Source organism: Bos mutus, chromosome 28, assembly GCF_027580195.1.
Source record: "Bos mutus isolate GX-2022 chromosome 28, NWIPB_WYAK_1.1, whole genome shotgun sequence".
NCBI lineage: Eukaryota > Metazoa > Chordata > Mammalia > Artiodactyla > Bovidae > Bos > Bos mutus.
Window position 1 is genome coordinate 42,191,027 of NC_091644.1, and position 24,678 is coordinate 42,215,704.

Genomic DNA, 24,678 nt, shown 5'->3' on the forward strand with positions numbered 1-24,678 from the left:
CCTCAACTCCAGCAAACGAAGGTCCCTGCTGCTGCTGCTGCTGCTAAGTTGCCTACATAAACCCAAACCCCTCCTAGTTTTCTGCTATTATTGCAAAGAAACTCCTCCTAGTTTCTGCTATTATTGCAAAGAGTCAAGACATTGGAAAAGAGATTGTTACCAATTTCAGTGCTTCTGGCAATTTCAGCCTTCTAACAAAACTTACCAATGTCCTCCTGCTTCTAATAGTGGGACTCTGAGGAACTACAGGGGCTTTTTCCAGTCCACCAACTTAATCAGCCTGGAGAACATTTCTTTTTTTTTTTTTTAATGGAAAAAATAATTTCCATTAATCATTTATATGCAACAGCAATTGCCAGTCAAGGGAGAAAATAACCAGCATTTCCATGGTACAATTTCTCCCACATAAGCAGTCCCCAGTAACCTGTCAACTCACCTCCCATGAAAAGCCTAAGTCCCTTAATGTCCAGCCTGCTCTTTTCATGGTTTGATGGTAACAGCATTCAGTCCTATAACCCCAGCGGCCTATGTATGGAAGGGCACCCTGAACATAGTGAGCATACATATGTCGTGGTTTTACATGGTTCTCTGTCCCTTGCTGATCCTAATTCACACACCATTGAGCTTGATATTTTAGTGTCCCTGTTTACCCATGAAAGATGGATATAAATGAACCACACCTAATGAAGTCAGCCCCTCTACATGATTTCTTTGCAGAGACCATAAAGAAAGTCTGTAACAAAGCTATAAAAATTTAAAACAATTTAAGGAAATAAAAAAAATAATAATGTACCTTCTCAAGAAAATTTCAAGTAATTAAACAACACACTAAAAATAATGGGTCATTTTCACAAAAGAGAACTTAAGTTTATTTATACTCAAATAATTATTCTGCAGTAATACCATAGATGAATGTTGGAGAACTAAAGATTTATTTATTTCTATGAATTATCTTTTGTGATCTATGGAGAACTGAGGAAAAATTTTGACTTAAAAATTCATTATAATTTAAGTATTTTTCTACAATAATATGAATTTTTGGGGGAATATTTGAGGAAATATTGTTTTATTAAAATCCAAGTTTTCTCAAATTCTGTATATCTGTACAGTTTCTGACATACATGATCATTTCATTATGCCCATGGTGTGAATAGTTCATGGAACAGACTACACAATATACATTACCTGTCCAAGTTTGCTCTCCATACATATCCTCTCACGTTCCACAGTTTTGATCTTTGAGTTAAAGCTTCAGTGTGCACATTACTTTTATGTGGTTTCTCAGAAAGACATATATTCTGAAGTCTAGTGTACTCTGAACCCTCCAGAAAGCCCTTGCCCATCCATTTCCAAGACTCCTCTTCACTATGGAGTCTTGTCTAACACTTCAACTCAAGGTGAAAAAAGGTGAAAAATTTCCCACTCCCATTGCATTTGAGCATTGCTCCAGAATGTTCCCGAACTTGGATGTTTGGTAAAATCCTTCCCACAAATATTACATTTGTGTGGTTTAACTCCAGGATATATATTCTTACACACCTAAAGAGTGAGCAGTAGCTGTGAAAACTTCCATAAAGCATAAAGTAAAGTATAAAACTGCCAAAGTGTAAAGTATTTGGTGAATCCTGAGTTTAAGGTAGTACCTAAAGGTCATGCCATATTCTGTACACTGGTAAGGTTCTCTCTAGTATGGATCATCTGATGGCTAGTGCAGTGTGAGCCCCAAGTAAAGGTTTTACACACTCATGTCACTTGTAAGCTTTCTCTCCAGAATGACTTCTTTACTGAATCCTGACTTAGATTGTTGTCTAAAAGCCTTGACACACTCATTACATTGATATAGTTTCTATCCAGTGTGAATATTCTCAAGAAGCCTAAGGTGTAAACACCTGACAAAAGCCTGGACACACTGATTGCATTCGGATGGTCTCTCAGTGCATCACCTGATGTCTTTTGAGGGCTGAATACCACCTGAAGGATTTGCCACACACTTACATTTGTGTCTCTGCGTTATGAATTCTCTGCTGATGGGAAAGATGAGACCTGTTATTGAAGCCCTGGCCACACACATTATATTTACATGATTTCCTCCTTAAGATTGGAGGGACAGACTGTGCTCTAAATGTATGGATTCTCACCAGTATGAATTTTCTCATGTTTTGTAAATAACTGAATGCCTTCCAAAAGACTTACCACATGCATAATGTGGGTAAGATTTCCATTCAGAATTAATTATGTGATGGTTAGTTACATCTGAACACAGAACCAAAGCTTTGTGCCACCTACCACATTTGTGAGGTTTCCTCTAGTTTGACTTTCTGAGGGTCAAAAAGTTGATATACTTTATGACTGAAGGGTTTGTCATATAAATTCCATTTATGTGGTTTCCCTCCTGTATGAACTGCCCAATGGTCAGCTGAGGCTGAATATGCACTAGAAGCTTTACCACATTTCTTTCATTTGTATGCTTTTTATACAGTATTAATTCTTTGATTAATTATAAGGCCTGAACTCTGACTAAAGGCTTTGCTACACTCATTACATCTGCACTAAAATGTTTCTCTTAATTGTTGTATTTGTAACATTTTTCTCCACTATGAATTATCTGATTTCTTAGATGGTCCTTTCAAGCACTGCCCACATACATCACATTTCTATGCTGTCTCTCCTGAATGAATTGCATGATGTGAGGCTAGCTGTGCAGTAAAATGTTTGTCAGAATGGCATTTGTAAGGTTTCTCTCCAGTATGAATTCTCCAATGAACTGCAAGGTTTGCATTCAAAGGCCTTGCCACTGAGATCACATTTATATGGTTTCTCTCCAGTATGAATTCTCTGATGAATTCCAAGCTGTGTGTTTTCAGCAAAGCATCAGCAACATACATCACATTTATGTGGTTTGTTTCCAGTGTGAATTCTCTGATGAAGACATCTAGTGAGTTCCGAGTCCTGAAGAAAGGTTATGTCACACTCATTACATTTGTAAGGTTTTTTTCTTGTGTGCTTCCTGGTCTGGTGCCAGTTCTGATGGATGCATAAGACACTCTCATGTTTATGAGAAATGCCTTTACAGACACTAGGAGTTCTCTGAGGCGATAAACCTGAGGCACTACTGTTGATATTCGTCACAACTTGACTATATTCAAAAATTGTCCCTTCAGATTGAAGTATGTGCAACTCATCATGAAAGCTTGATCCACGCCTTTCAAGAGGCTTATTTTCTGTATCACTTCCACTATGATGATCTCGTCCATCAGTGAGATTTTTGTTATGGGTTATAGACATTCCTTTGTCATTTCTTTCATCATCTGTCTGTCAACACTCAGAATCATGCATGCTTTCCTGGATTTCCCTGAGGAAATAATCCTTGATTTCATGGGTTTTGGCTCTTTCATACATCACTCTTTGCAAAACTTCTCCTTCATCACTGTTTCCTTTTGCCTGTAATTTCTTGATCATACATATATGAGACATATCTCAGATATGTGCTGAATCATATTCACTGGACTGTCAGGGAATTCCCCACAGAAAGCAGGTTCCTGAGGGTCTCCACCATCGTGTCCCTGTACAAGGTCCTCTGAGCAGGGTTCAGGCATTCCCACTCCTCAGGAGTGAAATCTATGAACACATCCTTGAAGGTCAACTGTGCCTGAGAAAAAGCCATTCCTGACTCCGTTTCTTTCTTCTTCCTCATCTTCTGAGCTTTTTCATCAGGCAGCATGAGTCTTCAGAGGTCTATCCTCATGTTCCCCAGGTCGACTTCATCTACCAAGTCTCAGCTTCTGAGAACGTTTCTTGTAATGAATCTCTTGTCCTAACTCACAAAGGGGCCACACATCAGTGCTCAACCCCACTACAGAATTCCCACCCTGGTACTAAAACAGTTTGAATAGTGGAGATCTCTGATAAACCTAAAGAGGTTCCAGTCACTGAAACAATATCCTCTTGGTTAGGCCCTTTGAGAGATACACACTCCTCAGTTCTTCTACCACTTTCTTTTTATGAGGTCAAGATTTTAGAGAAGGATCATGCCTGCATTTCTTTCTCCCAAAAGGAATAAAAAAGCTAGAATTTAACAGCAGTCATCAAAGCAGCCAACCAGATGAATTAAGTGACCCTTTGACATCTTTTAAATTACTCAGTCTCTACCAGTACTGGAACTGCTTCTGGAAACACTGCTCATTTGTCCCCAGTGAATCAGTTATTAATACATCCTTTCTTAAAGGCAAAATCTCCAACAGATTTTGGCACAATGCATAGCACATATTCAAGAAAATTAAAACAGATACCTTCAAACCTCTTTCCAGAATTAGTCCAATACCCAATAAGTAAGGAACCCTTCAAATTTTAACATCCATTATTGATTACAACTCTCTAGGCATCATCTCTTGCACCTTCCTCGTAGTATTTCTGTTTGCTAGTGAGAAAACTAAGGACAAAAGAAGGAGGTTTTTCTTGGATTTTTCTAAACACATTGTTATCCCTCAAAACACTGCCTTTCTTACCTCCCCAACACTACTGACATCCATTCACACTGGGAATAAAGTCTTTACTGTAAAGGATTTATGCAATACATTCTTTCCTATTCCAGTCAATGTGGTTAGTCAATACCTGTTTGCCTTCACCTGACACAGACAACAATACACTTGGACAGCAAAGTCTCAGGTTCTAATGAATGTCCTTATTTGTCACAAATCCTGAAGACTGACCTCAATGACATAAAGTTCCCTAGGGATGCTATATTGTAACAATATGGGGATGACTCTGTTCCTTACTGTCCTCAAAACACCTCACAGGAAGAAGTATCCATTTGCTAAAATTTTTAATATTAAAGGGACATAAAATAGCCAAAAAATTGCAGTGTACCCAATCCCAGTTTCAATAATTAGAGTATCTGATATAAAAGCAAGAGGGCTACCTAGATCTTGTCAACCTTCATGGTGTCCCACCACCCTTACCAAAATTAAAAAATAAAACAAAACAAAACACCTAAGTACCAATTTGAGGTTTGGTTGAGCTACTTGGTTATTGTTGAAACTGAATTCTCAATTACTCTGTTATGGCCAGATATTTGTATGTTTTACAAAGAATAATAATTCCATCCCAATTTCATGGGAAAACAGGAACATAGCTTTTAAGGCCTTCAAGGAAATTTTGATGAATCCATCTGGTCCTGGATATCCCAATATTTGGATTCATTTAAAAATTCCTCTATATGAAATAAAGAAAATGACCTTGGGGTACTCACCCCCAAACATGAAATCACCATGATGCCTAGGGTACTATAGTTAGCGATGGGACCCTGTGGCACAAGGTATCTGGCCTTAGAGCCATTATAACATTGACCTTTTGGTTAGGACCACAGAGAAAATCATTGTGGGATCCCATTTAACCATTTTTGTACCTCACACAGTAGAAGCTTTCCAGAGTTGCCATTCCTCAATCAGCCACTTCACCTCCCATGAAGTCTCTCTGATGCCAATCCTTACACAACTCTCAAGCTATAGTAACCTAACCCTCCTACTCTTCTCCCCCCTGTCACTGAGGAAATCCCTACAGCTGTGTAACCATGACAGATAAACTTCTGACTCCTCATGGAGGTCTACAAGAAACTACTCTGGGTTTTCTCATGGTTCACTGAATGGTTCTGATTTGATGGCAACAGTATTGTACTAGGAATGTTGTTACAACTCATTTGATATTGTTGAGGCTATGCATCATTGTCCATAGCTAATTTAGTCAAACAAGCTGAATTATACACTGTTACACAGGTTAATCTTAAGCCAAAAGAAAACAGCCAGTATTTATACTGATAGTAGTTATGATTTGGGGCTTCCCAGGTGGCTCTAGTGGTAAAAAATCCACCAGGCAACAAAGAGACATAAGATATGCGGGTTAGATCTCAGGTTTGGGAAGATCCCCTGGAGGAGGAAATGGCAATCCACTCTAGTATTCTTGCCTGGGAAATCCCATGGACAGAGGAACCTGGCAAGCTACAGTCCTTGGAGTTGCAAAGAGTCAGACATGACTGAGCAACGAAACAATACCAAGAGTTATGATTTTAGAGAAGCTTAGGATTTTGGAATGTTGTGAAAACAATATGTTTTCATTATTTACAGCAGACATAAAATTAAATGCCATGCCATAAGGGCTTCCCTGATGGCTCAGACGGTAAAGCGTCTGCCTGCAATGCGGGAGACCCGGGTTCATATTCCTGGGTCAGGAAGATCCCCTGGAGATGGAAATGGCAATCCACTCTTTTTTTTTCCCAGGCAGTCTTGCCTGGAAAATCCCATGAATGGAGGAGCCTGATAGGCTACAGTCTATGGGGTCACAAAGAGTCGGACACGACTGAGCGACTTCACTTTCCATGTAGGGCCACCCAAGACAGATGGGTCATGATGGAGAGTTCTGACAAAACCTGGTCCACCGGAGAAGGGAATGGCAAACCACTTCAGTATTCTTGCCTTGAGGACCCCATGAACAATATGAAAAGGCAAAAAGATAGGACACTGAAATACGAACTCCCCACATCAGTAGGTGCCCAATATGCTACTGGAGATGGGTGGAGAAATAACTCCAGAAAGAAAGAAGAGACAGAGCCAAAGCAAAAGCAACACCAAGTTGTGGATGTGACTGATGATGGAAGTAAAGTTTGATGCTGTAAAGAGAAATCTTGCATAGGAACCTAGAATGTTAGGTTCATGAATCAAGGCAAATTGGAAGTGGTCAAAAGGAAATGACAAGAGTGAATGTCAATATTTTAGGAATCAGTGAACTAAAATGGACTGGAATGGGTGAATTTAACTCAGATGACCATTATATCTACTACTGTGGGCAAGGATCCCTTAGAAGAAATGGAGTAGCCATCAGAGGCAACAAAAGAGGCTGAAAAGCAATGCTTGGATGCAGTCCCCAAAACGACAGAATAATCTCTGCTTGTTTCCAAGGCAAACTGTTCAATATCACAGTAATCCAAGTCTATGCCCAACCAACAATGCTGAAGAAGCTATGTTCAAACGGTTCTATGAAGACCTACAAGACCTTCTAGAATTAACACCCCCAAAAGATGCCCTTTTCATTATAGGGAACTGGAATACCAAAATAGGAAATCAAGAGATACCCGGAGTAACATGCAAATTTGGCCTTGGAATACAAAAGGAAGCAGGTCAAAGGCTAACAGAGTTTTGCCAAAAGAACACACTGGTCATAAAAAAACACCCTCTTCCAACAACACAAGAGACGACTCTACACATGGACATCACCAGATGGTCAATACCAAAATCAGACTGATTATATTCTTTGCAGCCAAAGATGGAGAAGCTCTATATGATTAGCAAAAAGAAGACTGGAAGCTGACTGTGGCTCAGATCATGAACTCCTTATTGCCAAATTCAGATTTAAACCAAAGAAAGTAGGAAAAACTACCAGGCCATTTCAGGTATGACCTAAATCAAATCCCTTACCATTATACAGTGGAAGTGACAAACAGATTCAAGGGATTAGATCTGATAGACAGAGTGCCTGAAGAACTATGAATGGAGGTTCATGGCATTGTACAGGAGGCAGTGATCAAAACCATCCCCAAGAAAAAGAAATGCAAAAAGCCAAAATGATTGTCTGAGGAGGCCTTACAAATAGAGAAAAGAAGAGAAGCTAAAGGCAAAGGAGGAAAGGAAAGATATACCCATCTGAATGCAAAGTTCCAAAGAATAGCAAGGAGAGATAAGAAAGTCTTCCTCAGTGATCAGTGCAAAGAAATAGAGGAAAACAATAGAATGGGAAAGACTAGAAATTTCTTCAAGAAAATTAGAGACACCAAGGGAATATTTCATGCAAAGATGGGCACAATAAAGGACAGAAATGATATGGGCTTAACAGAAGCAGAAGATATTAAGAAGAGGTGGCAAGGATACACAGAAGAACTATAGAGAAAAGATCTTCATGACCCAGATAACCATGATCTTGTGATCACTCACCTAAAGCCAGACAACCTGGAATGCAAAGCCAAGTGGGCCTTAGGGAGCATCACTACGAGCAAAGCTAGTGGAGGTGATGGAATTCCAGTTGAGCTATTTCAACTCCTAAAAGATGATGCTGTGAAAGTGCTGCAGTCAATATGCCAGCAAATTTGGAAAACTTGGCAGTGGCCACAGGACTGGAAAAAGTCAGTTTTCATTCTGATCCCAAAGAAAGGCAATGCCAAAGAATATTCAAACTACCACACAATTGCACCCGTCTCACATGCTAGCAAAGTAATGCTCAAAATTCTCCAAGCCAGACATCAATAGTACATGAACCGTGAATTTTCAGATGTTCAAGCTGGATTTAGAAAAGACAGAAGAATCAGAGATCAAATTGCCAACATCCACTGGACCATCGAAAAAGCAAGAGAGTTCCAGAAAAAAATCTGCTTCTGTTTTATCGACTATGCCAAAGCCTTTGACTGTGTGGATCACAATAAACTGTGGAAAATTCTTAAAGAGATGGGAATACCAGACCACCTGACCTGCCTCCTGAGAAATCTATATGCAGGTCAAGAAGCAACAGTTAGAACTGGACATGGAACAACAGATTGGTTCCAAATTGGGAAAGGAGTATGTCAAGGCTGTTGTCACCCTGCTTATTTAACTTATATGCAGAGTGCATCATGCGAAATGCTGGGGTGCTGCAGTCCATGGTGTACACAAACAGACACGACTGAGCAACTGAACTGAACTGATGTTCAGAAATTTTTTTTTAAATATAAATTTATTTTAATTGGAGGTTAATTACTTTACAATATTGTATTGGTTTTGCCATACATCAACATGAATCCGCCACAGGTATACACGTGTTCCCGATGTTCAGAAATTATTATGTGCAATGCTTTAGTAATATTTGCCATTAAGATTCCCTAGGGCACTTTAACCTGGATTCTCTGGAAGCTAAGGGACAATGCATTGCTGATATTTCCACAAGGAAGACTGTCCTTAACAGAGGAATCACAATAGCCTATCCTCTGTTGTAATACAAAGGGATATTTAACCAAATGATAATTTAGGAAATCTGGCAAGAGAAGCCTATTATTTCACTTCTGAAAAGGAAAACCAAAATTTGAAATTCAACAATTATTTTTTTCAGAAGAAAAGAAAATTCTGGTTTAGACCAAAACACCCAGTCTTAACTGAAGACTCTATAATTCCCACTCCTCACCACTGAACATCCATGAAACCATTGGTCTACAGATGAAATGATAGCATTCATGGTTCAGTATTGGTGGAAGAACATTTAGTAAGACTGCAAAAGTTTCATTGTCTAATTTGTGCCACTTCTCCAAAATACAATCCAAGGAAACCTGTTTATAAAGCTCCCAAATATTGTGAATGGCCTAATGGACCACTTGAAGCCTGGCAAATGAATTTTACACTACTTCCTCTAACTCATGGATATAAAAATGTTTTAGTGATAGTCTGTATATTTTCACACCTTCCCAGGTGGCTCAGTGCTAAAGAATCCACCTGCAATGCAGGAGCCACAGGAGATGTGGGTTCGATCCCTGGGTTGTGAAAATCCCCTGGAGAAGGAAAGGGCTACCCCTCCGGTATTCTTTCCTGGAAAATCCCATGGACAGAGGAGCCTGACAGGCTACAGTCCTTACGGTCTCAAAGAGTTGGACACAACTGAAGCAACTTAGCACACACGCACTGCTTCTTTTGGAAAAAATTATCCCAACCCAGAGAGCTCCTTTCAGATATCAAAGGGATAGAGGAACTCATTTCACTGGTCAGGTTCTTCAACAAGTGCATATTTTACAATATATTCACTGTGCTTTCTGCTTTAGTTGAATACACTAACAGCGTTATTAAGAAATAATTGGCAAAATTTGTAGAGACCCCTCAAATGCCTTGCCTGAAAGCACTGCTATTAGTCCTAAATCTTAGATCTCCCTCTTTTGGAACTCACAACCTCTCACTCTTTAAGACAGTCACAGAAGCCCAATGCATTTGACTCTCACTTCTTTTGTCCAGACACTAAAAAAAGGTGAGATGCTCCAGTAATGTAGAGGCCTTATAGCCTTCTTGAAAAATAATCATGTTTCAGATAATACAAAGAGCAATAATTCTTTGAGAGGAAGAGAAAAGCTTTATTTTTGTCTTTCTTTTTCTTTTTTTATTGGCAGCTATATAATGTAGATGAATAATTAATTCTTTTTGATTCATAGTTAAAACAAGGCTAAATTTCTATTGTGGTAGGGTCATCGTTTAATTTTTTAAATTAATTGATTCATTTTTATTTTTCATGGAGAGACATTTTATTTTAAAACATAGCAGTGTGTATTGCTCTTTGTATTACCTAATTTAAATAATTTTCTTAAAATTACCTAAATAATTTACCTAAATTTAAATAATTTACTTTGTGATGTCGAAAGGACTTCTATTGATTTTATGACTCAATTTTCTGGAATACGGTAAGATATCCTACTTTTCATGGCATGATAATATATGAATATACATACACACACATAGGAAGAGGAACTTTAGATGAGATGCCCCTTCTATTTGTATTACCAGAATATTTTACACTGCGAATTACTTAGGCAAAACCAACAAAACCATGGAAAACAAAGTTTATTTCATAGATACTTTACATGGATATATGTATTGACCACAAGTGCTATTTCTTCTATATCCTACATATTTATATTATTGGCAGCGGATAATATAACATTGATTTTCCCCAAATTGGCATTTTAGTAAAAAATAATATTTGATTATAAATTGATGATAAAGTTTTCCATGGACCATTAGTCATAATTGTTTACTGCCATGTCAAGCTCCAGGAGAGTTATATGACCACAGGGTGATGGAGACACCGTTCCTGTCCTTTATGGGACAATATTTGTCTAACAGGGGAGATTGTCAAGAAAAAAATAATTTTAGTACATACTGTTATCCTAAAATCCAGCACTCTCACTTCTTGTTTGTTTGTTTTTGTTTGTTTGTTTGTTTTTGCTTTTTTGGTGGCCCATTCAGGGAATGAACAGCACTCTCACTTTCTTGTATCTATCCAAATGAATTGAAACATTATGTCTGCACAAAAAACATGCACATGGAAGCTTGTAGCATCTTTATGTATCATTGCTAGAACTTGGAAGCTGCAAAGATTTCCATCAGTATGTGAAAGAATCAATAAATTGGAATGCTCTCAAACAACAAAAACACTTTGGAGGAAACCTTAGTGTTTATTATTGAGATAAAGAACCAATCTGAGTCCAACTCTATAACATTTTGGAAAAGGCAAATTCTGAGAACAGTGCAAAAATCAGTTTTTCCCAGGGATTGAAGTGGAAGAGGGATAAACAGGCAGAGTGAAGAGGATTTTTTGGGCAATGAAAATACTCTGATGCTGCAATGGTGAATTCATCTTACTATGTATGCATGCATTCTAAGTCGCTTCAGTTGTGTCTGACACTTTGTGACCCTATGGACTACACCAGGCTCCTCTGTCCATGGGATTCTCCAGGCAAGAATACTGGAGTGAGTTTCCATGACCTCCTTCAGGAGATCTTCCCAACCCAGGGATGGAATGTCTTTATATCTTGCACTGGCAGGTAGGTTCTTTACCATTAGTGCCACAAGTGAAGCCCCAGATGTTATACATTTTCCAAAACTCATAGAATGCATAACACCAATATAAACTATCTACTTTGGGTGATAATGATGTCTCAATGTAGGTTCATCAATTATAACAAACATACCAATCCAGTGGGAAATGTTGATAGTTGGGGAGGCTGTACATGTGGTGGGTGGTGGTGGTTTAGTCTCTAGGTCATTTCCCACTCTTTCAACCCCATGGACTGTAGTCTGCCAGGCTCTTCTGTCCATAGGATTCTCCAGGCAAGAATGCTGGAGTGGGTTGCCATTTCCTCTTCCAGGGGCTCTTCTTGACCCAGGAATTGAACCTGGTTCTACTGCATTGCAGGCAGATTCTTTACCGACTGAGCTATGAGGGAAACCCCATCTGCGGTGGGGGCAGGATTTAAATGGAAACTCTCTTACCTTGTGCTCAGTTTTACTTAGAACAGAAAACTTCATTAAAATATAAAGTCTACTTTAAAAAGTACAATTGCAATCCTTCCTGCTCTAAAATTTTATTATTCTAAACATTTTTTAAAGAGGAAATTACCCTTTTAAATTATCTTCGAAATCATTTTTTAATTTGAGCCTCATTTTCTTTTTTAAAATAACTGACTTATTTAATTTTTGGCTGCACTAGTTCTTCATTGCTGCACACAGGCTTTCTTTAGTTGCACCAGTGGAGACAACTCTTCACTGCAGTGCACAGGCATCTCTTAGTAGTGGCTTCTCTTGTTGGGGAGTATGGGCTCTAGGGCAAGCAAGCTTCAGGAGTCTTGGTACATAGGAATAGTTGCTCCACAGTGTGTGGAATCTTCATGGACCAGGGATAGAACCTGTGTACCCTGCATTGGCAGGAGCATTCTTATCTATTGTAACTCCAGGGAAGTCCCCAAATCAGTTCTTTAAAAGGAATATTTATTTTTGACGGTGCTGGGTCTTCATTGCTAGGTGGGCTTTCTCTAGCTGCAATGAGTAGGGGCTACTCTTTGTTGTGCTGCGTGGACTCCTTGCTGTGGTGGGTTCTTTTGTTGTGGAGCACAGGCTCAAGGTGCTGGGCCCTCAGTAGTTGCAGCGCACAGGCTCAGTAGTTGAGGTTCCTGGGCTCTAGAGCATAAGCTCAGTAGTACAGCCCACCAGCTTAGCTGCTCTGAGACATGTGAGATCTTCTCAGACCACGAATCAAACCTCTGTCCCCTGCATTGGCTGGCTGATTCTTCACCGCTAGACCACTGGGGAAGTCCCCCAAATCAGTTTTAAAGACACTTTTCTTTTGAGGCTCCAAATCAAGATAAACATTCCCCCCCCCAAAAAAATATCCACATGCATTATTTAAAAGTACAAAATTGTCCTTACAATTTTAAAGGACAATTTATATCTTCTGTATTTATATAAATCACAGCACAAATATTTATACTAGATGAGCTTTTATTTTTTAATATAAATTTATTTATTTTAATTGGAGCTAATTACTTTACAATATTGTATTGGTTTTGCCATACATCGACACAAATCCACCACGGGTGTACTTGTGTTCCCCATTCTGAACCCCACCCCCCCCCCCACCTCCCTTCCCATACCGTCCCTCTGGGTCATCCCACTGCACCAGCCCTGAGCATCCTGTATCATGCATTGAACCTAGACTGGTGATCCGTTTCACATATGATAATATAATGTTTCAATGGCATTCTCCCAAATCATCCCACCCTCTCCCTCTCCTATAGAGTCCAAAAGACTGTTCTATACATCTGTGTCTCTTTTGCTATCTCACATACAGGGTTATTGTTACCATCATTCTAAATCCATGTATATGCATTAGCATACTGTATTGGTGTTTTTCTTTCTGGCTTACTTCACTCTGTATAATAGGCTCCAGTTTCATCCACCTCATTAGAACTGATTCAAATGTATCCTTTTTAATGGCTAAGTAATACTCCATTGTGTATATGTACCACAGCTTTCTTATCCATTCATCTGCTGATAGACATCTAGGTTGCTTCCATGTCCTGGCTATTATAGACAGTGCTGCGATGAACATTGGGGTACGTGTGTCTCTTTCAATTCTGGTTTCCTTGGTGTGTATGCCCAGCAGTGGGATTGCTGGGTCATATGGCAGTTCTATTTCCAGTTTTTTAAGGAATCTCCACACTGTTCTCCATAGCGGCTGTACTAGATTGCATTCCCACTAACAGTGTAAGAGGGTTCCCTTTTCTCCACACCCTCTCCAGCATTTATTGCTTGTAGACTTTTGGATAGCAGCCATTCTGACTGGCATGAAATGGGACCTCATTGTGGTTTTGACTTGCGTTTCTCTGATAATGAGTGATGTTGAGCATCTTTTCATGTTTGTTAGTCATCTGTACATCTTCTTTGCAGAAATGTCTGTTTAGTTCTTTGGCCCATTTTTTGATTGGGTCGTTTATTTTTCTGGAATTGAGCTGCAGGAGTTGCTCATATATTTTTGAGATTAATTCTTTGTCAGTTGCTTCATTTGCTATTATTTTCTCCCATTCTGAAAGCTGTCTTTTCACCTTGTTTATAGTTTCCTTTGTTGTGCAAAAGCTTTTAAGTTTAATTAGGTCCCATTTGTTTATTTTTGCTTTTATTTCCAATATTCTAGGACGTACATAGTTTTGGAAGTTTTGGCCACAGCAATCAGAGCAGAAAAAGAAATAAAAGGAATCCAAATAGAAAAGAAGAAGTAAAATTCTCACTGTTTGCAGATGACATGATCCTCTACATAGAAAACTCTAAAGAATCCACCAGAAAATTACTAGAGCTAATCAATGAATATAGTAAAGTTGCAGGATATAAAATTAACACACAGAAATCCCTTGCATACCTATATGCTAACAATGAGAAAACAGAAAGAGAAATTAAGGAAACAATTCCATTCACCACTGCAATGAAAAGAATAAAATACTTAGGAGTATACCTACCTAAAGAAACAAAAGACCTATATATAGAAAACTATAAAACACTGGTGAAAGAAATTAAAGAGGACACTAATAGATGGAGAAATATACCGTGTTCATGGATCAGAAGAATCAATATAGTGAAAATGAGTATACTACCCAAAGCAATCTATAGATTCAATGCAATCCCTATCAAGCTACCAATGGTATTTTTCACAGAGCTAGAACAAATAATTTCACAATTTGTATGGAAATACAAAAAACCTCGAATAGCCAAAGCAATCTTGAGAAAGAAGAATGGAACTGGAGGAATCAACCTACCTGACTGCAGGCTCTACTACAAAGCCACAGTCATCAAGACAGTATGGTACTGGCACAAAGACAGAAATATAGATCAAAGGAACAAAATAGAAAGCCCAGAGATAAATCCACGCACCTATGGACACCTTCTGTTTGACAAAGGAGGCAAGAATATACAATGGAGAAAAGACAATCTCTTTAACAAGTGGTGCTGGGAAAACTGGTCAACCACTTGTAAAAGAATGAAACTAGAACACTTTCTAACAGCATACACAAAAATAAACTCAAAATGGATTAAAGATCTAAATGCAAGACCAGAAACTATAAAACTCCTAGAGGAGAATATAGGCAAAACACTCTCCAACATAAGTCACAGCAAGATCCTCTGGATGAGCTTTTAAAATGGTTGTGTTTAGAATGCTGAACACCAGAGACCTGCTTGCAACACTACTTTTTATCATCTGGTCTCATCTACCAGCAGGTGGCCTAGGAGTCCTGAGGCTCAGAATGTCTATCCCTGGAGAGTAATGGAATCTTTCTTATTACATTCCCCTGCCTGTCCCTGTGCTGATGGCTAAAGCAGCTTGGGTGAATTGTGATTCATCGCTGGCCTTTGTAAATTCTGAGTCCTTTCTTCTTTCTTTCCTGTTACAGAAATAGAGGGTAAGCTTGAGGAATGAAGAATCCTGGAGGTGTCTGTTAGCAGGGAAAGATAATTAAATGACTCATTTATAGAGCTCCTTCTGTATGCTAGGTCTAGTGCCAAGATCTCAACATGCATCATCTCATTAATCCTACAGGAACTCCATATTCTGTATGTGCATCATTACGAACATTTTCTGAGGAAGCTGTGCCTCTTGCCTAAGAGCTCTCCAGCCCAATATTCACTGCATTCCCTGAGCTAGATACACCAACCCCTGACCCTCAGCAGGGGACCTTCCTTGGGTACCATTTGTTTATGGTCCCTGTGATGTAATTTATGTGGCATTAATTCTGGGTGTTTCTGAGATGATGTTTCTGGAAGAAATCAGAATTGAATTCATCAACTGAGTGAAGGGATATGCAGTCATCAATGTTTGCGGGCATGATCCAACTCTTTGAGGGCCTGATAGACCAAGACTGCATCTTTTCTCCCTCTTTCTCTTCTTGCCCATGGACATAGCAGCTTCTGGCTCATGAGACTTGAAACTCTGGGGCTTTCACCAGTAGTCACCCGATTCTGAGGCATATGATCTCAGATATGGATTGCATTATTAAATCCCCTGGTTATAAAAGTGGTCTTACTTCTTTGCTAGCTTACAGGGAACAGACTGTGGAACTCTTCAGCATCTGTAACTATGCAAGCTCATTCTCACAAGAAATCACTTCTGGGGGGGGCATGCCCAAGATGGTGGAGGAATAGGACGGGGAGACCACTTTCTCCCCACAGATTCATCAAAAGATCATTTCAATGCTGAGCAACTTTCACAAAACAACTTCTGAATGCTGGCAGAGGACACCAGGCACCCAGAAAGGCAGCCCATTTGAAAGGAGGTAGGACAAAATATAAAAGACAAAAAGAGAGATAAAAGAGTTAGGGATGGAGACCCATCCTGGGGAAGGAGTTGTGAAGGAGGAGAAGTTTCCAAACCGTATGAAATCCTCTCACATGCGGGTTTTGGGGGAGTTTTGGAATCTCAGAGGGCAACATAACTGGGAGGGGAAAAAAAAAAAGCCCTACAGAATAGGCGCCTAACTGCAACTGCCAGTGGAGAAGTAGCCCAGATGCTCACATCCACCACCAGTGAGCGGGATCTGGACAGGGAGGCACGGACTGCATCTTTGGTCCTTAGGGTAAGGACCCCAGCCTGAATGCCCTGAGGACAATCTGAGGGAGATAACCTGAGGCAGCAACCCAAACTGTGGGATTGCCAGAAAGAAAGAGAGAGAGAAAGAGAGAGAGAGAGAGAGAGAACTTTGCCACGAAAGGCTCTAACTCGCAGCCTGGCCCTCTCACAGAACAAAGGATTGAGCGAATACCAAAGGAGAGCTGGCCGGCTGCGTACAGGCCCCTCCCCACTGCTGGAGGCAGAGAGGCAGGCGTGGGACAGCCAGAGCCAGAAGGCAAGGGGCTGCCCCAATCTTAGCCCCAGAGACTGGCATCCTCCACCAAACTGTGAGCAGGCTCCCAGTTGCTAACCACATCTTCCTGAGATCCTGGACAGTTGACATCTGTCAGGAGGCTTGCAGCCTGAGATCAGCTCCCCAGGGGACACACAGGGCAGACCTGGGGCAGTGAACTCACCAAGCATCTGGTTGCCTGAGTTGCTCGGACCTGGGAAGGGCACAAAACGCATGCTCAACCAAGTCTGTGCCCTTGCTGAGTACCCGAGAACATGAACCTGAGCAGCTTAGACCTGCGAAGTGCACAAAGCGCAGGGCCCAATTGAGACAGTGCCCTACAGAGCACCCTGGAGCCTGAGCTGTGTAGACCCGGATAGCACAAGCCACCTTGAGCTGGGGCAAATCCAGTGTGGTCCGTGCACTTTGAGCACTCCCCACGCATGCCAGCAATATTTGTTTGCAGTGTTCCTCCCTTCTCACAACACAACTGAATAAGTGAGCCTAAATAGGTGACCACCTTCACCCCCTTGCATCAGGGTGGAAATTAGATACTGAAGAGACTTACAGAGGAAGCCAAAATAAACAAAGAAGAAGGAACCACTCTGGAAATTACAGGTGCAACAGATTAAAACCCTGTAGTTAACATTGACTATGCATTGGAGGGGGCCTGTAGACCTTGAGAACAAGTACAAGCTAGAACAAGGAACTATCTGAAACTGAACTGACCCCACACTGCCCACAACAGCTTCAGAGAAATTCCTAGATACATTTTTACTATTATCATTTTTTAATTTTTTAAAAATTTAAGTCCTTTATTACTCCTTTAATTTTCATTTATAACCTACCATTACCTTGCAAAAAAAAGACGCCGTTTTTTAAAGAAAATTTCATGTCTATATTTTTTTTATAATTTTTGTGATGGATTTTGTTTTGTATTTTCAATATTGTTTTTTTGAGAGTCTAACCTGTACCCTAGATTTTTAATCTTTGCTTTTTGGTATTTGCTATCAATTTTGTACCTTTAAGAATCTAATCATCAGTATCCATTATCACTTAGGGTTGTGATTACTGGCTTGATTGCTCTCTCCCCTCTGGACTCTCCCTTTTCTCCCCCAGGTCACCTCGCTCTCCTCCCTACCCTTTCCCTTCTCTACTTCACACTGAATCTTTCTGGGTGTTCCAGGCTGTGGAGAACATTTAGGGAATTGATTACTGGCTAGATTGGTCTCTCCCCTTTTGACTCCCCCTCTTCTCCTCCTGGTCACCTCTATCTCCCTCTCCTTCTTCTCTTCTCCATGTAACTCTGCAAACCTCTCTGGGTGTCCCTCACTGTGGAGAATTGTTTCACCATTAACATAGATATTTTATCATCTGTGTTGTATGGATGGAGAAGTCTTGAGGCTACTGTAGGATAAGACTGAAAGCCAGACTTGAGAATATCAGAGAACTCCTGACTCCAGCGAACATTAATAGACAAAAGCCTCCATACCTACACTGAAACCAAGCTCCATCCAAGAGCCAACAAGTTCCAGAGCAAGACATACCATGCTAATTCTCCACCAAAGCAGGAACAGAGTCCTGAGCACTAAAAGACAGGCTGCCCAAAGCCATACCAAACCTATAGACACCCAAAAACTCACTACTGGACACTCCATCGCACTCCAGAAAGAAGAGATCCAGCTCCACCCACAGAGCACAGACACAAGCTCCCCTAACCAGGAAACCTTGACAAGCCACTAGGCCAATCCCACTCACAGGGAGCAACCTCCACAATAAAGAGGAAACACAAACTTCCAGTGTACAGAAAGGCCACCCCAAACACAGCAATCTAAACAAAATGAAAAGGCAGAGAATATTCAGCAGGTAAAGGAACGTGAGAAATGCCCACCACACCAAACAAAAGAGGAGGAGATACGGAGTCTACCTGAAAAATAATTCAGAATAATAATAGTAAAGATTATCCAAAATCTTGAAAACAAAATGGAGCTACAGATAAACAGACTAGAAACAAGGATTGAGAAGATGCAAGAAATGTTTAACAAAGACCTAGAAGAAATAAAGAAGACTCAATCAACTATGAATAATGAAATAACTGAGATCAAAAGAACTCTGGAGGGAAATAACAGTAGAATAGCTAAGGCAGAAGAGAGGATAAGTGAGGTGGAAGATATAATGGTGGAAATAAATAAAGCAGAGAGGAAAAAAAAAAGAAGTAAAATAAATGAGGAAAACCTCAGAGACCTCTGGGACAATGTTAAACACCCCAACATTCGAATCATAGGAGTCTCAGAAGAAGACAAAAAGAAAGGGTATGAGAAAATACTTGAAGAGATAATAGTTGAAAACTTCCCTAAAATTTGGAAGGAAATCGCCACCCAAGTCCAAGAAATCCAGAGAGTCTCAGACAGGATAAGCCTAAGGCAAAATACCCCAAGACACATATTAATCAAACTAACAAAGATCAAACACAAAGAACACATATTAAAATCAGCAAAGGAAAAGCAACAAATAACACACAAGGTGATCCCCATAAGGATAACAGCTGATCATTCAACAGAAACTCTTCAGGCCAGAAGGGAATGGCAGGACATATTTAAAGTGATTAAAGAGAAAAACCTACAACCCAGATTACTATACCCAGCAAGAATCTCATTCCAATATGAAGGAGAAGTCAAAAGCTTTACAGACAAACAAAAACTGAGAGAATTCAGCACCACCAAACCAGCTCTTCAACAAATGCTAAGGGATCTTCTCTAGACAGGAAACACAGAAAAGGTTTATAAACTGGAACCCAAAACAATAAAGTAAATGGGAACAGATGATACTTATCAATAATTAACTTAAATGTAAATGGGTTGAATATCCCAACCAAAAGACAAAGACTGGCTGAATGGATAAAAAAACAAGACTCCTATATATGCTGTCTACAAGAGCCCCACCTCAAGCCAAGGAACACATACAGACTGAAAGTGAAGGGCTGGAAAAACTTGTTTCATGAAAATAGAGACCCCAAAAAAGCAGGAGTAGCAATAGTCATATCAGAAAAAATAGACTTTGAAATAAAGGCCATGAAAAGAGACAAAGAAGGACACTACATAATGATCAAATGATCAATTCAAGAAAAAGATATAACAATTATTAATATATATGCACCAACATAGGAGCACCTCAATACACAAGGCAAATGCTAATAAGTATGAAAGGGGAAATTAACAGTAACACAATAATAGTGGGAAACTTTAATACCTCACTCTTACCTATGGATAGATCAACCAAACAGAAAATTAGCAAGGAAACACAAACTTTAAATGATGCAATGGACCAGTTAGACCTAACTGATATCTATAGGACTTTTCACCCCAAAACAATGAATTTCACCTTTTTCTCAAGTGCACATGGAACATTCTTTAGGATGGATCACATCCTGGGCCATAAATCTAGCCTTGGAAAATTCAAAAAAGTTGAAATCATTTCAAGCATCTTTTATGACCACAATGCAGTAAGATTAGATGTCAACTACAGGGGAAAAAAAACTATTTAAAAACACAAACATATGGAGGCTAAACAACACACTTCAGAATAACAAACAGATCATGGAAGAAATAAAAAGGAAATCAAAATACTCACAGAAACAAATGAAAATGAAACTGTGACAACCCAAAACCTATGGGATTCAGTAAAAGCAGTGCTAACGGGAAGCTTCATAGCAATACAAGCTTACCTCAAGAAATAAGAGAAACATCAAATAAATAACCTAATTTTACATCTAAAGCAACTAGAAAAAGAAGAAATGAAGAAGGCCAGGGTTATGAAAATCACAAAAATTAGAGCAGAAATAAATGAAAAAGAAACAAAGGAGACCATAGCAAAAATCAATAAAACTGAAATCTGGTTCTTTGAGAAGATAAATAAAATAGACAAACAATTAGCCAGATTGGCTAAGGGAGAGGAATCAAATCAACAAAATTAGAAATGAAAGTGGAGAAATCACAACACACAACACAGAAATACAAAGGATCATGAGAGACAACTATCAGCAACTATATACCAATAAAATGGACAACTTGGAAGAAATGGACAAATTTTTAGAAAAGAATAACCTTCCAAAACTGAACCAGGAAGAAATAGAAAATCTTAACAGACCCATCACAAGCACGGAACTAGAAACTGTAATAAAAAATCTTCCAACAAACAAAAGCCCAGGACCAGATGGCTTCACAGCTGAATTCTACCAAAAATTTATAGAAGAGTTAAAACCCATCCTAATCAAACTCTTCCAGAAAATCGCAGAGGAAGGCAAACTTCCAAACTCATTCTATGAGGCTATCATCCTAATACCAAAACCAGACAAAGATGCCACCAAAAAAAGAAAACTATAGGCCAATATCACTGATGAACATACATGCAAAAGTCCTCAACAAATCCTAGCAAACAGAACCCAACAACATATTAAAAACATCATGCATCATGACCGATGGGCTTTATCCCAGAGATGCAAGGATTCTTCAATATCTGCAAATCAATCAATGTGATACACCACAGTAACAAATTGAAAGATAAAAGCCATATGATTATCTCAATAGATGCAAAGAAAGCTTTTGACAACATTCAACACCCATTTATGATAAAAACTCTCCAGAAAGCAGGAATAGAAGGAACATACCTCAACATAATAAGAGTCATATATGATAAACCCACAGCAAACATTATCCTCAGTGGCAAAAAATTGAAAGCATTTCCCTAAAGTCAGGAACAAGACAAGGGTGCCTACTCTCACCACTACTATTCAACATAGTTTTAGAGTGTTGGCCACAGCAATCAGAGAAGAGAAAGAAATAAGAAGAATCCAGATTGGAAAAGCAGAAGTAAAACTCTCACTGTTTGCAGATGACAAGATCCTCTACATAGAAAACCCTAAAGACACCACCAGAAAATTACTAGAGCTAATCAATGAATATAGTAAAGTTGCAGGATATAGAATTAATACAGAAATCCCTTGCATTCCTATACACTAACAATGAGAAAACAGAGAGAAATTAAGGAAACAATCCCATTCACCATTGTGATGAAAAGAATTAAGTACTTAGGAATAAATCTACCTAAATAAACAAAAGATCTATATATAGGAAACTATAAAACATGGATGAAATAAGTCAAAGGTGACACAAATAGATGGAGAAATATACCATGTTCATGGATCAAAAGAGTCAATATAGTGAAAATGAGTACATTACCCAAAGCAATCTATAGATTCAATGCAATCCCTATCAAATCAATGGTATTTTTCACAGAACTAGAACAAATAATTTCACAATTTGTATGGAAATACAAAAAACCCTCAAATAGCCAAAGCATCTTGAGAAAGAAGAATGTAACTGCAGGAATCAACCTGCCTGACTTCAGAGTATACTACAAAGTTACAGTCATCAAGACAGTATGGTAATAGCACAAAGACAGAAGTATAGATCAAAAGAACAAAATAGAAAGCCCAGAGATAAATCCATGCACCTATGGACACCTTCTCTTTGACAAAGGAGGCAAAAATATGCAATGAAGAAAAAACAATCTTTTTAACAAGTGGTGCTGGGAAAACTGGTCTACCGTCTGTAGAAGAATGAAACTAGAACACTTTCTAACAGCATACACAAAAAATAAACTAAAAATGGATTAAAGATCTAAATGTAGGACCAGAAACTATAAAACTAGAGGAAAATACAGGCAAAATAATCTCTGACTTAAATCACAGCAAGATTCTCTATGAGTAAGGGAAATAAAAGCAAAAGTAAACAAATGGGACCTAATTAAACTTAAAAGCTTTAGCACAATGAAGGAAACTATAAGCAAGGTGAAAAGACAGCCTTCAGAATGGGAGAAAATTAAAGCAAATGAAGCAACTGACAAAGAATTAATCTCAAACAAGCAGCTCATTTACCTCAATACCCCCCCCAAAAAATGATCCAATCAAAAATGGGCTAAAGAACTAAACATACATTTCTCCAAAGAAGACATACAGATGGCTATCAAACACATGAAAAGGTGCTCAACATCACTTATTATCAAAGAAATGCAAATCAAAACCACAATGAGGTACCATCTCACGCTGGTCAGAATGGCTGCTATCATAAAGTCTATAAACAATAAATGCTGGAGAGGGTATGGAAAAAGGGGGACCCTATTACACTGTTGGTGGGAATGCAAACTAGTACAGCCACTATGGAGAACAGTGTGGAGATTCCTTTAAAAAGTGAAAATAGAACTGCCATATGACCCAGCAATCCCACACTGAGGAAACTAGAACTGAAAGAGACATGTGTACCCCAATGTTCATTGCAGTGCTGTTTACAATAGCCAGGACATGGAAGCAACCTAGATGTCCATTGGCAGACAAATGGATGAGAAAGTTGTGGTACATATACCCAATGGAATATTACTCATCTATTAAAAAGAACACATTTGAATCAGTTCTAATGAGCTGGATGAAACTGGACCCTATTATACAGAGGGAAGTAAGTCAGAAAGAAAAACACCAATACAGTATATTAGCACATTTATATGAAATTTAAAAAGATGGTAATGACGACCCTATATGTGAGAGCAAAGAGACACAGATATAAAGAATAGACTTTTGGACTCTGTGGGAGAAGGCAAGGATGGGATGATTTGAGAGAATAGCATTGAAACATGTATATTACTGTATGTGAAATAGATCACCAGTCCAAGTTCGATGTATGAAACAGGGCACTCAAAACTGGTGCACTGGGACAAACCAGAGGGACGGGAAAGGGAGGGAGGTGGGAGGGAGGTTTGGGATGGAGTCACATGTACACATGGCTGATTCATGTCAGTGTATGGCAAAAGCCACCACGATATTGTAAAGTAATTAGCTTCCAATTAAAGTAAATTAATTAAAATTAAAATTAATTAAAAAAGAAATCACTTCTAAGATACGTCTATAGAGTGATGGTTCCTGAACTGACCATGTTCACTTTCATGCACATATTTTTTAAGAATGAATTCAGCACCACACCATCTGTAGATGGTGGAATCATGGGATATGGACAAGTCTGAGTTTTAAGTGGTATATAAGAGGTGTTTTGTTATACATCCTGATATATTGGTGATAAATCATGCTATACTAGTCTTTCCCAATAAGCAGAGAGAGCAGGTTTTACATAAAAAATGTCCATTTCTCAATGACCTTCAGTTCAGTTCAGTTCAGTTCAGTCGCTCAGTCGTGTCCAACTCTTTGCAACCCCATGAATCGCAGCACGCCAGGCCTCCCTGTCCATCACCAACTCCCAGAGTTCACTCAGACTCACGTCCATCGAGTCAGTGATGCCATCCAGCCATCTCATCCTCTGTCGTCCCCTTCTCCTCCTGCCCCCAATCCCTCCCAGCATCAGAGTCTTTTCCAATGAGTCAACTCTTCACATGAGGTGGCCAAAGTACTGGAGTTGCAGCTTTAGCATCATTCCTTCCAAAGAAATCCCAGGGCTGATCTCCTTCAGAATGGACTGGTTGGATCTCCTTGCAGTCCAAGGGACTCTCAAGAGTCTTCTCCAACACCACAGTTCAAAAGCATTAATTCTTTGGTGTTCAGCCTTCTTCACAGTCCAACTCTCACATCCATACATGACCACAGGAAAAACCATAGCCTTGACTAGACGGACCTTTGTTGGCAAAGTAATGACATTACCTACCCCAAAAAGGATATGATATTTTTAATGTGGCTTAGAAATACT